The following is a 14,090-nucleotide window of genomic DNA, read 5'->3' on the forward strand; positions in this document are numbered from 1 at the left end:
GAAGCGTGTTAAAAAAAAAAAAAAAGTGCATACACTACTAACGTGCAAGCTATAAGAGCTGCTATTGAAAGTAAAAGTTCTCTTTTGATATCAACATTGTAGTATGTAGTTGTAGGCCTGAGAGTGTCAGGTGTAAAAAGATTGTCATGCCTTGACTTGTTGAGAAGTAGGAAGGAAGGAAATCACTTTTCTTGGAGGGGAAAGAATATTCTCTGTTGTTGGCGGTTTAGAGTTATAGGTACTGTACACGTCTCTCAGTAGTGACCTACAGAAACAGTGACTATCATTGGTTCCCTTTGGTTGCCCAACTGGGTCTCTGGGATCAGTCGCTTTCCAGCAGTCACAGTGTGCACAGCAATTCAGTTGCCTTAGCAAGCGAGGTCCCTCACCTGTTCCTCAACATCTCCCGGCAATCGTCAGTCACCAGAGAAAGGTAAGTGCTGAAAAACCACTTTCTAGAAAGCCAATAAGAAATTTATTCCAAAGCGGCGGCAAGAAGTGATTTCTTTTTGTTTGATGAGTGTAATGATGGTTCTTTCGTACAGGACAGTGATGGTAAAAAAATAAAACTTCAGTGAAACTATTGAGATTTCCATAGAAGAAAAAATCTTGAGGGGGGAGGGTACATCACCCCTCTCCTCTACATTACTCTACTATTGTACCCTCCCCTCTGCACCAACCCTACACTGAAGGGTAAGAGGTTTCCATACAGAAGTACGTATCGACTATTCATTCCCATGCATAATCATAGGAAGAACAAGACTCGAAGCCCATCTCCCAGCAACTGGATGGATCTGCAACAATAACCATTCCGTATCTATTTGTGGAGGACAATAGTGTGTATTCTGTTTTCAACAATGAATATATATATGTATTTGATGACAATAGAAGTCCCTTGGCGTTCGTCGCGTCTGTCGGAGTTAATGTGTTGTGTGCAGTGATTTTGTCCCGAAGTGCACAGTCCACAATAATAGCTAATATTCTATCTAAATGGACAGAGTGTTGGTTGTTGTTTGGACATTGCGAAAATGTATATTGTCACAAAGTATTCGAGTTTATTTATGATACCATTCAATACATCCCTTTCTTGCCAAGCGAAATTATTTCTCTCTCTCTGTTTAGTAAATTGTTTGTCTGATGGCTTCCGGCAGTTCTTCTTTCGGTGAAAGAAGGAAAAAGTGGTTTTCAGATTGTCCGCATAACCAAATGACTATTGTGTGTCGCCTTTCAGAGTAAATTCCCTGGTAAAATCTTATATTATCTCGATGTTATCCCCTTCATCTTGAGGAAATTAGAAAACTATGGCCAAAGAAGTAACTTTTGAAGTTTACAAAAAAAAAAAAAAAAAAGTCAGAAATTGTGGTGTTTTGGAAAGTGATGTGTTTCTTCGACTACGCATGGCCCAGTCGGGCAGAACCCTTCGAGCGATTACCTCCGTATCGAAGTCTCCGGTTTGATTCCATGCGAGTTTCTGATAACGTGTTTGTATGCTTTCTCAGGATTTTTTCCTTTTCATTGATTATTTTTCACTTTCATTTATCATGCGGTGACTTAATAATAAAGTTGGAGCAAGGGATCTCTGGTTCGATAACAGAACATGTGATTTTGTGATGCACAATAACGCGTTTGCGGGTTTTCTCCGAGTTTTCCTTCTTTCATTGCACTAATTCTTCTACCAGCACTCACTTTTATTTACCACACTGTGGCTTAGTGATACAGCGCCCATCTCTTGTGCAATGGTATCAAGTTCGATCCCTACTCATGAGAGTTTGAGGTGGACCATATCATACCCGTGACTTCTTTTCTCACGGCCTTTCCGTTCCCTTCCACATTCTCATGCTACCAATTCTTTAATAATTATATTGTTGCCTATGAGTTGTGTTGTCTACAAGGCGAAACGAGACCGAATCTTCCAATACAAATAGATATAACTTTCAAGACGAGGCTGCACTTTCAGGACACATTTTGGAGACAAGAAAGCCCCAAAGCCCAAGCGTGTCTCGTGGGCTACACTACATATGAAACAATAGTTCAGATTGTTACTTCTCTTAAAAAAAAAAAAAAAAAGTGTCTAGTGATCGTGTCTCGTCTCGGAATGTATCCGTTTCAATTGGAAGATCGTATTTCATCCTGTCTCGCATCTTATTACACAAATTCTTGTTTCATCTGGTATCATGAGGAACCACAATTATTCAGCAACCGTCTCCTTTAGTCTGCATGGCAGAATCACGAGTCTTAAATACCAGAAATTTCATTTCATTTCGTTTTCGAGGGCCGCAGTGGCTCAGTGGTAGAGCATTCATCTCGCATGCATGGGGTCCCTTGTTCGATCCCAGCTCGCGCAAAGTAAACTTTGTGGTGGATACACATCGTGTCCGTGGTTTTCCTCGGGGTTCTCCCGTTTCCTTCTACTTTCTTTATTCCACAATTTCATTCATTTCTTATCTACAATGTTTCCTTTTAGCCGTGGGACGCTCTACCACTGAGCCACCGCGACCCCGAGACGGATAATAGTTCAGTTACAGGTGACATTATGCCTGTCAATTCAGAGCATAACCGTTCCTGACATACCTTCTGATCGTTACGAGAAATGCGCAGAATAACTTCTGATGCAAGGATTGGGGTTCTGTTTGTTGTTCTAGTATTGGAATCCGAAAAATTATCCTAGGGCTTAATTTCTGGTTAGGCCTTATTTTCAGGGAGAGTCAGTAGCAGTTTTATCCTCTCTTATTGAAGTCCGTTGTCATTAACCATTGAACACAAGAACTGTTAGAGCATTTTCGAGGATAAATCATAAACCGTTCTCGGTCTCGCGTGTATTCAATGGGAGCTGCGGTAACTCAATCGTTAGCCATCCCTCGATGGTCTAGTGGCAAGCATGTGCGCCTTTGGTGTACATGTTCGCGGGTTCGATTCCCAGTAGGAGAACCTTTGGAATTTTAACTGTCCTGCATATGTTTGTGTTTCTGTCCCTGTCCACTTTGGTAAGGGTTAAAAAGCTGTACAAGGAAGACTCGGGTGATCAGAAAATTCCGAGGAATGATCGGTTGATTTTTTTAAAAAATGGTACAGCGTTCACTTCTGATGCGTGCGGTCGATCCTAGTTCATGTCAAGTGGGTAAACACTGTAAACATAGTTTTTCCCCGGATTTTTTCGTTTCCTTCCACTTTCTTCATTCTATCATTTCACTCCTTCTCATAACCGCGATCGCTTTTAGCCTACTTGACATAACCATCGGATGTAAAACTGAAAGATTTCATTTCATTTTCGCGCGCCTTTAGGCTCCTTATTCTGAACGGAACTCACTGTACTACCTCAAACTCGCACTCCATAGATTGGAGGCGCGATGGCTCAGTGGTAGAGCGCTAAGTCTGAAATCACTACTGGGTCTGCGAGGCCGTTTCGTTATTGCTGAGTCCGTACGTTTTCTCGAGGCATTCCCGTTTCCTCCCACAATCTCGGTCCACCAACTCTTTCCATATCATTTACTTAATCATCTGTCTCCCTAATTTTAAAAGGCATAATAGTGGAACTTTAAATTTTTAAAATGAAAGATTTTCTGTTATTGCCGACCATTGAGCAGGACTGTCGTATCTAACATATCGCATAAAAAGAACAACTTTTAATCTTTTCAGTTGCGACTCTACCGTTACTGGCCATGAGAAGAAAGCCAAGAATAACATATTGAAATATATACTAAAGTGCATCTGAATGATATATACAAATATATATATATATATATATATATGTGTGTGTGTGTGTGTGTGTGTGTGTGTTGGTGTGTAGTGGCGGACAGAAAATTTCGACTTTTGTGTAATTTTAGCCTAATTTTAGGGTCAATTTTAGGAATTTTAATATAAAATACCCTCATATTGAGTTTGGAACCATCCCGAAATAAATTCCTGCGTACGCTACTGGTGGCGGATCCAGAATATGATCAAGGGAGGGGCTAAATCATAGTTTACAGCTTTATCTAGTGTAAAGCAGGATTGAAGCCTATTTTATCCAATGTATACCTGAGCTACAAGGGGGGGTAGCCCCTATAGTCCCCCTTGGATCCTCGGATCCGCGCCTATATATATATATATATATATATATATATATATATATATATATATACATTAGGGATGACCAAAATTTTCCGGAATCGGAAATTTCACTTTCTGCATTTCGGAAAAATCCGGAATTTAGAAAATTTCGGAATTCAGAAAAATTCCGAATTTTTTTCTGAATTCCGGGTTTTTTCCGAAATCGGAATTTTTCTGATTTTACTTTTCGGATTCCAGGACTCCGGAAAAATTCCAGACTCCGGGAGGAATTGGCCATCCCTAATTATATATCGTCTTGTCCACAATGAGCTTACAAGTAAAAAGCCTGAGGTATTGTTACTATAGTGATTCTCTGCCTTGCATTGTACGTGAAGCAATGAAAATTAAAAATGAACTTTTTCTTTTATCACAAAAGAAGATCTGTTTCGTGTACAAATGTCGTTATACATGTGAATTTACTTTCGTTTTTTTTTTATTTCTTTTCTTTTTCGTTTTATTATTGATAAACCAGTAAAAGAAATCGTGTTCAAATGAGTTTAGTTATTTCTCTGATATTATTTCAGTTTCCCCTAAAATATAGAGGGTTCTATAATCTATTTTCATAAAACAGTATCCTTGCTCACAGACTTACTTACTTATCAGGTCTCCGAAACTGCTGAGCCTAGAAACTTGGAGTCTTATGCAAATGTTCATACTAAGCCCTGAACTGTGAATAAGATGGAGTTTTTCGAAATTCGATTTCCAAGAAGAAAGTGAGGATAAAAATTGCATTATTTTTTACCAGATTTCCTTGAAATAATATACAAATCTTTCCCTTAACCCTTTTAGGATTTCCACTTTTTGAGGTAAATTTTGGACTTTGTCAATCCAGGGGGGCAATCGCCCACCCCCAGAAGAGGAAACTTTTTATATCACACACACACACACACACATATATATATATATATATATATATATATATATATATATATATATATATATATATATACGTATATAAATAAAACCCATCCCAAAGTTTAGAGCACTTGAAAATAGCAGTATGACAACCCACCGCCCCCCCAGAAGTCGGTCCTGGATCCGCCCCTGAGTCAAACTACTGCTTTCTTACTATTTGTCGTAAGATCATGGTTCATACTTCGTTTAAAAAAAAAAGAAGAAGAAGAAGAATAGAGCGTCCTTTCCAATGGTATCACTCGCTTATCCGTATTATACACCAGAAACGAGAAAACCGGGGAAAACCTGGAGTTTTTTCGATTTTCTTTTTCAAAAGTTTTGCGCCCCTCTGGCCCAAGTCTGGGTTCACGTAAGGATCTGAAATTTGTTTGAAAAATACGAAGTTATGTAGACAATGCGTGTACAAAATTTCAATCTTGTATCTTGAAACGTTTGAAAATGTTTTTGAAAGTCTGAAGATGAACCATTATATATATTAAAATTTACTAAGTCATTACTATTTGGTCTAGAGTCATGGTTGAAACGCCATTTTTTTAGTATAACGCACCCTTTCTAACGGTACCACTCACGTGTCTGTATCATACACCTGAACCGGAAAATTCGGGAAAAACCGGACATTTTTCTGAAAATCACCCCCTCGGGCCCGGGTTCACGTAGGGATCTCAAAAGAAATTGAGAAATACTGAAAGGTGCACACAATCAGTATGCAAAATTTCAATCTGATATATTTAAAACTAAGGGTGTGAAAAAAAAATGAGATTTACCTTAAGAAAAAGAAAAAAGTCACACCCTTCCGCCCCCACTTGGCGCCGCCAAGTTGACCATCCGGTTCCAAAACGCATCTGAGGTGTTCTTTGGTCATGCTTGACCTGACTAATAAAAGAAAAACGGCTTAAATACCTGTTATAGAACCTAAATAAGCTGTCAAAGACGATACTACGCCATAGTAACAAAGTTACCGTAAATCCTAAAAGGGTTAAAAACTCTATACTAAAAGCAAGCTGTTTCTTAGTAAGTAGCATCTTATGGGGAGAAGGTCACCACATCACTTTACTTAGAACACATGCTACGGTGCTAATCTTGTTCCTTGTTGACCTTTACAGACAAAATTTTATACTCAGTCTCCTTTAGCCTAGCCGGCATAACCGTGGAGCGTAAAACTTAAAAATTTTATTTCATTTCAAAAATTATACTAAAATAAAACGAAATTGTGACAAACACTTCGTAAATACTGTTAAAGCAAATACTGTTATATCTTGCGACGTTTCGAGGGCTGACATCGTCCTCATCTTCATAGCCCGAGAAGACTTGTTCACAATAAGTCGCCAGGAAAGCTTCAATAGATCCTGTCACATATTCATTGTTAGATTATAGCCATGCTTACATGATGGATATAAATCAAAGTGAACAAAGCTTTATGTTTTTTATTATTACTGATGGTTCTTTTAATTAGTATACCATATTAGATTCGCATGAATGGTTTTTCTCGTGTTCACTTTAGTTTAATGCTATTTTATGGGAGTTCTTTTGCAAGCCTTTCCTTCTAAGTTCACTGAGCATCATTACGTTGCTTTACAAATGTAGATACTTTCCAGTCATCCAAAGGCAATTTTGTTCTTCAATAGAACCATAAATGAAGGTGAATTTCGTTTAAGATACAGAAATAAATAAATACTGTGCTTATCCGTAAATATGTTTCGCTTTAAAAATTCAAAGGAGGGGAGGGGGTACACAATTATCAAATATAAAGTAATCCGTTCCTTTAAAAACTATACGCCATTTAGTACGCCACTGGTGTATTGGCGTACCTTTTAAGTATGAGATCCCAGGTTTGATTCCCAGTCGGAGAACACGGAACGCATTACAGTGGACGCGCATCCAGAAATTTTTATTGGGAGCGGCCCTAGCTTTAAGAGGCTCCGTCACTGCGAAATTAAAATACCGCTAATTTTACAGTAATTCTGTGATATCTTCAAATAGATAAAAGATAATCAGAAAGTGGAGCAAGACCTCCCTAGACAATATTATTTTACATGAGATACCGTTATCACCACTCACTTATCTACTTTCGATTTCAAGCCATTTAGAAACCCCGCATTTATTTTCGCGTTTCTAAATGGCTTTAAACAGAAAGCTACTGGGTGACTCGTGATAACGGTACCTCATGCAAAATAATATTGTCTAGGGTGCTCTTGTTCCACATTTCGATTATCTTTTATCTATTTGAAGATATCACGGAATTACTGCAAAATTAGCGGTATTTTAATTTCGCAGTGATAAGGTCTCTTAAGGGGACCAATACTATTAAGTCACAACATCTACGTAGTACTGAACGGATATTATTTTGCACCCGAAAAGACGATAAGTAGCTAATTGTAAAATACTTCTACATATATTTAAAAAAATGATAGAACTATTTTTTTTATGAGAAAGAGTACAGATGAAATGTATTAAATAAGATCAAATTTTCATGCTACATTAATCATTTTCCTGTTAAAGAAGTATAGTTTTATTGATAACGTGTACAAATATGTGTTGAGTTAAGACATTTTTGAGGGGTATGGATCCGGTGGGTTCCCGTGGATGTGCTCCTGGATCCATATCTCAAATAGCATCGATGCTGAAATTGAACTTCAAAAGCAAGCAAACAAATATCAAGAAAAATTTGGCAACACTGTAGACTGTGGCAAGTGATATCAATTTTGTAAATCTCTGTAGTAGTATTATTGTAGTATTATTATGTAGTATGTAAATCTATGAAAGACTAGTAACAAAATTAATGACACTGACAAAAGCTGTTCTGTTTTGTTTCCAGAGGCAACTTCTTCCGTCTCACAGTCGGTACTTTTGTTCGTTTAGACGTGTGGCTACTGGCTTACTTTCTGAATATCGGTAACTGTACTCTTGTATACGTGTCTAGAATGTAAAGAGATGTAAACAAAACCACGTGTTTTTGACAATACTTTCATTGAATGTTGAACTTCAGTATTATTGTATCTGCAGACTAGAAGAAAATATGGTTTCAATTTATGATTGTAAAAACATTTTATCATTATAATTGCTATCTAATAAAGAAAACATTTCCGAAATTATGTAAATTGCCACAGAATCGTACCAATGAACTCTTCTGTACTTTCCGTTAGGAGGCCGCGGTGGCTCAGTGGTAGAGGATTCACCACTGATGTGTAGTATTAGGTATTATTTTTAATTTATTATTGAGGATACAACGAGATACTTTGTATCGGTCGATAATTACCTGTATCTTGGGCAGAAAGTGCTTCTACACAAGCACTATACCTGATATAATGTTACTTAAAAATAACAAAAGAATGTTTTTAAGATATAAGAAATATACATTATTATTGTATAGTTGGTTGCTATGTAGTTGTTTATAGATACTCAATGGACATTTTTTTGATTGCAAGTCAGTTTGTGTGAATATACGTTAAAAGAGAATCAACGAATAAATTATCTAATACTTATCATGGACTTGTAATTTCAGTAGAAAAGGTGATAATACTAGTGAATATAGCTTCAGAAGATATTTTAAGGTGCAAACGATTATTGCCACTAAAAGATATACTTATATTATTAGCCGAACCAGGGTTGACGACTACCTTTGGTGAGTCGTTGTAAAATTTTTGGTTTACCTCACCCGGGATTCTTGTAAATTCATATCCCGAAGTCTAAAGTAAGGGTGAATTTACCTCAGTAAGAAGGTTCATGAATACGAACTCAACTATTCTCAGAAGTGGCAGAGTAATCACAAGAAAAATTATGATCGGTGAGATAGTAGAGAATGAAACTGTTGACAGTGTTAACAACGAGCAAAACATAGCTCCCATTACACCCGAAATGTTGACATTAGAAGACAAAATTTTAATGGCATTACAGCGACAAGAACAACGACTGGAACAAAAGTTAACTCAGATGTCTAACGAATTAAAACAAACGGTCCAGCAAAAATCCGAAGAATCAAGTAGACAATATGAAGAATTAAGTAGACGATTGGAGCACATAGATCAAAAGTCAGAAGAATTGAGTAGAGGATTGGAACAAATAGATCAAAAATCAGAAGAGACGAAACAATCTGTTATCCAGGCGGTGAGAGACATCACATTACAGTTTGATGAAAAGCTAAAAAGATTATCTGAAGATTGCCAGGATAATACCAAGGGACAAAGAAAAGACACCAACACACTCCTAAATATCTTTTATCAAAATGCTAGGTGGGTGAGGTCCAAAACGTACAATTTCTATTGTAATATCTTGTCATCAAACTATGATATAATTGGAATAAGTGAAACGTGGCTGAAAAGCGACAACTATGACACAGAACTCTTTGATGACAGATATTCAGTGTTTAGATGTGATAGAAATCTAAAAGAAACAAGGAAACAAAGGGGAGGGGGAGTGTTACTAGCTGTGCTGAAAAAATATAAGATATTTGCTATAGACTGCTCTGAAATAAGTACAGATTGTATATTAACAAAGATTACAACTGATAAAATGACTATATATGTTTGTATTGTATATTTTGTACCTAATTCAAAGATAGAGCAGTATGAAGAGGTTTTTCAAGGTATAGAGTCAAAATGTCAGCCAGGTTGCACTATCCTCTTCTTTGGTGATTTTAATTTACCAGAAGTCACAGGCACAGATTTTAATTTTCTGAATACCTCAGCCAAATATCAATGCTTACATAATTTTATGTCACTGTACAATATAACATCTTTTAATAATATTAGGAATAATCTTGGAAAAACTTTAGATTTAGTACTTTCGAACTTAGACAGCGTAACAGTCACTAGGGACATATTTCCTTTAGTTAAAGAGGATGTGTACCACCCAGCATTATCCATAACAGTAAAATTAAGCAAATTATTAGGTATAAACAAAAAAAGTGATATCAGCACATATAATTTTAGAAAAGCTAATTTTAGGCAACTCTATTCTGAACTTCAAAATATTGACTGGACATTCCTTAGCTGTTATTCTGAGGTTGATACGGCTACAGAATCATTTTATAATATAATATGTAATATTTTTGATAAGTGCATTCCTCTCAAAAAAGAGGTAAATAGAAAGTACCCGTTTTGGTTTACTAAGAATATAATTAGGAAAATAAAAACAAAAGCCCATCACCACAGGGCAATTAAGCACAATAGCAGAAATATAGCTTATCACTTCCTAGAATTTAAGAAGTTACGAAATGAACTTAAAAAAGAAATTAGAACAGAATATAGTAACTTTGTTGCGAATACAGAAAACACGTTACAAACTGATCCTTCCCAGCTCTGGACTTTTGTTAAAACTAAGACCCAGCACCTTAATTGTAACACGCTGACATACAATAACCAAGAATTAGTTAGTAATGACGAGATTGCAAATTCATTTGCTACATATTTTCAGTCAGTCTATAATAACGAAGATATCATGGATAGCAGTAGTAATAGTAACAGCTCATATGAGACACTGGACAAATTAAGGATTCTAAAAATTGAGATGACTGAAATTAAAAAAGCAATAAGAAAACTGAAGGGGAAAGGAACGATAGGACCTGATGGTATTCCAGATTATATAGTAAAGGGATGTGAAGAACACTTTCTACTTCCACTCTATATTTTATTCAACCTAATTATTTCTACTTCTAAATTCCCCAGTAAATGGAAAATAACAAAAGTCTGTCCCATTCCTAAGTCTAATAATGGTAAAGATATTCAAAATTATAGGCCTGTATCAATATTGAGTACTTTTGCTAAAGTGTTTGAATCTATTCTTTATAAACGGATTGAAAATCATATAAAATTATCAATTTCAGAATACCAGCATGGCTTCGTCCAGGGTAGATCGACAGTCACAAATCTCAGTATTCTTAACAATTTTGTAGCAAGAACCCTAGATCAAGGTGGTCAAGTAGATATTATCTACACCGATTTTGCGAAAGCATTTGATAGAGTAAATCACAAGGTACTAATAGAGAAACTTCGTCAATTTAACTTCTCCGCAGAGTTAATTGGGCTCTTCGAGTCGTATTTGAGAGACCGAAGGCAGTTCGTTGTATATAAGGGATACAAGTCAACTGAATACTTGCAAATATCTGGTGTTCCACAAGGGTCAAATTTGGGTCCACTACTATTTGTAATATTTATAAATAATCTTCCTAGATGTATAACGTATTCCCACAAACTGTTGTATGCCGATGATCTCAAACTTTTTAGATGTATAAATTCCATAAATGACTGTAATCAACTTCAACAAGACATAAATTCAGTGGTGCAATGGTGTCAAAGTAATTTATTGAATGTAAATATTAGTAAATGTAAAATCATGAGTATTACAAAACGTAAAAAACCAGTGCAATTTAAATATTCAATTAATGAGACTCAACTACCCGTTGTAAGTACTGTCAATGATTTAGGAGTAATGTATGATACGAAATTTACATTTGAACCTCATATTGATAACATAATAAATGAAGCGAACAGAAATCTTGGGTTTATTCTAAGAATTAGTAGGGAGTTTCGTAAACCTGCCACACTTCATAAATTATATCAAACTTACGTTCGATCCAAACTCGAATACGCGACGCTTGTATGGAACCCAGATACAAAATTTAACTCACTAAAAATAGAAAAAATCCAATCCAAATTTCTTAGATATCTTGTATATAAGGAAACAAACATTTTTCCAAGAACTGAGAACACTAATTCATTGAATAGGAATTTTGAAACTCTAACCCTCAAACAAAGAAGAACGTTATCTGACATGATATTTTTGTACAAGGTACTTAATAATAAGCTAGACTGCAACGAATTGCTTTCGAGCTTTCAAATAAACGTTCCAGGTAGAAAAACACGTCCAGAAAACTATAACTTATTTTATTGTGCAAAAGCAAGGACTAATATCCTAAATAAGTCGCCAACATGGAGGATTAGTGCAACCTACAACAGACTCTTAAAAATGATAAATAATATAGATATTTACGCTGATTGCCTCACAAGGTTTAAAAGGGAAATTGTAAATATATTATTTCATGAAAGATGAACACTGTAATTGGGTATAATACCTGTTGTGTTCTGTTTCAATAAATAAATAAATAAATAAATAAATAATTACAACCATGTAATCCAAGAAGTCAATTGTGTAAAAAAGGATTTGGAAGTAATAGAATCTTCTGTTCGTCAGCAAAAGATTCAGGTCACAGATAATTCTAACCAAATACGTGCAAATACTCAATTGATATCTACCTTACAAGAGGAAATTAGGACGTTACAGATTAAGGACAACGCATACCACAACAACATGGTTAACGATCGTTTGGAGTTCCCTTGTTCACAAGAGATGCCCTCGCATTCACCCGCAGCAGATCGACGTGGACCTTACGTTATCTCTTCTTCAAGTAATCCATCCGATGAGGACATTATTTTGGAAAGAATCCATCCAAGGAATACAGATGGGCGGAAAAGAGATGGTGGAACCACGCATAACGCAGTAGGTAGAAATTGTCACTCAACACGAACACGAAACGGTGAAAGGAATGTAAAGTTAAGTGTAAAGATGAGCGAAATACGTGCTATGAGTAAGTTTAGTGGTAAATGTAATGAAAATGCTACTTCTTTCCTAGAAAAATTTCAGGATGAGTGCAGTATAATGTGTATAGATAAATCTCAATATATGAAACTAATCCCTCATTTATTACTCCCACCATGTTCTTTATGGTTTAAAGCAGTACGGGATCATGTCAATACATATGAGGAATTCAAAGCCGCGCTGATTGCAAATTACGAAAACGACTTTTTACTTGCAAACAGAGATGCCACGATTAGAAACCAACCTTTTAATCCTCGCTTGCACAAATCTGTTGTTGATTTTGTTGTAAATACGTATAACGAATTAAAAGTCGTAAATCCGTTGCAATCGGAATCTAGAGTGATTGCATCTATTCGAAATCTACTACCGTTTAAATTACAACAAATCCTGTTTTCTACGCAATGCATGAGTTTTAATCACCTATTAATGCTTGTCCAATGTTATGAAACTCAATACCAGGCACTGAATCATCAAGCGGGAATAGGTAAAATTAAAAACAATTCAGATCACCTTGTACCTGTTCGGAATCTAAATATCCGTAATGCAGACAATACGGAACATAACCTAATTCGAGCAAATTTAAATAATCAGAACGATCAAAATAGGCAAAGATATGATGGGAATCCACCTAACCTAACCAATCGTGACAATAATTATGTCAGATCACTTAATCGAAGTAGACTCAAAAATAGTCGAAATACATGGCGAAATTCCAGAAATACAGTAAACTACATGGATAGACGTAATCGTAATTCAAGAGATGGCACTTCGTATCAAAATCAAAACAGTGACGCAATTCATGTACAAAATAATGCGGAACATAATCACGATTGTGCAGTACAATGTACTTTATTAGAATCATATGCAAGTACGAATTTAAACTGACTGCAGTTGATGTAGTAAGGGTTAAACCCATATCAGCTATAGATTCTTATAAATATTTATCTTCAAATTTATGTGTTAATATTAATAATGAAAACAACCCTTATGACTTTTAGATACTTTATCACGTTTGTTTCAACAAATGATAATTTTCAAATGATTTTAATTCTTGTTAATGTGAAGAATTATAATTCGATTCATAATTGATTAAAAGCAAAGGTTATTTATATTATATTGATTCGTGTTGAAACTTAATTGTCAAAGATTATGTTAAGTATAAGGTTCATTCTATTAAGCTAATTATCCGACGACTGTCTACATGCGCCACCTTATATGTTACTCGAATAAGATTCTTCTATATTCTGACGCCTCATTGATACGATGTATACGTTAAAAATATCATCTAACGTAGTTGTTATATAATGCGCCCTGGAAAGATCAAACAATTTTTTTAACATCACCGTTTTTAATAATGATTGAAACTGTTGATCATTGTAATGTGTTTTAAAATGAAATTATTTCTTACGTTTTTGACTTCGCACCCTTCGTTGATTATATTAGTAAGCGACGACGTTTTTATAATAAAAGATAAATATTAATGAAATAAAAGA

At 35.6% G+C, this 14,090-nt stretch overlaps 1 protein-coding gene across 1 annotated transcript in view; it reads left to right on the plus strand.

Moving 5' to 3' along the window:
• The first annotated feature begins 233 nt into the window (after nt 1-233).
• The window catches only part of LOC145670388 (uncharacterized), a 382,033-nt gene continuing 368,176 nt past the window's right edge, over nt 234-14,090 (plus strand). The window contains exon 1 of the mRNA XM_081739007.1: nt 234-433. The gene's annotated coding sequence lies outside the window, so the exon portion shown is untranslated. The remainder of the gene's footprint in view (nt 434-14,090) is intronic.

The sequence above is a fragment of the Thermobia domestica genome, chromosome 14 (assembly GCF_964235325.1).
Source record: "Thermobia domestica chromosome 14, izTheDome1.hap1.1, whole genome shotgun sequence".
In the NCBI taxonomy this organism is placed as follows: Eukaryota; Metazoa; Arthropoda; class Insecta; order Zygentoma; family Lepismatidae; genus Thermobia; species Thermobia domestica.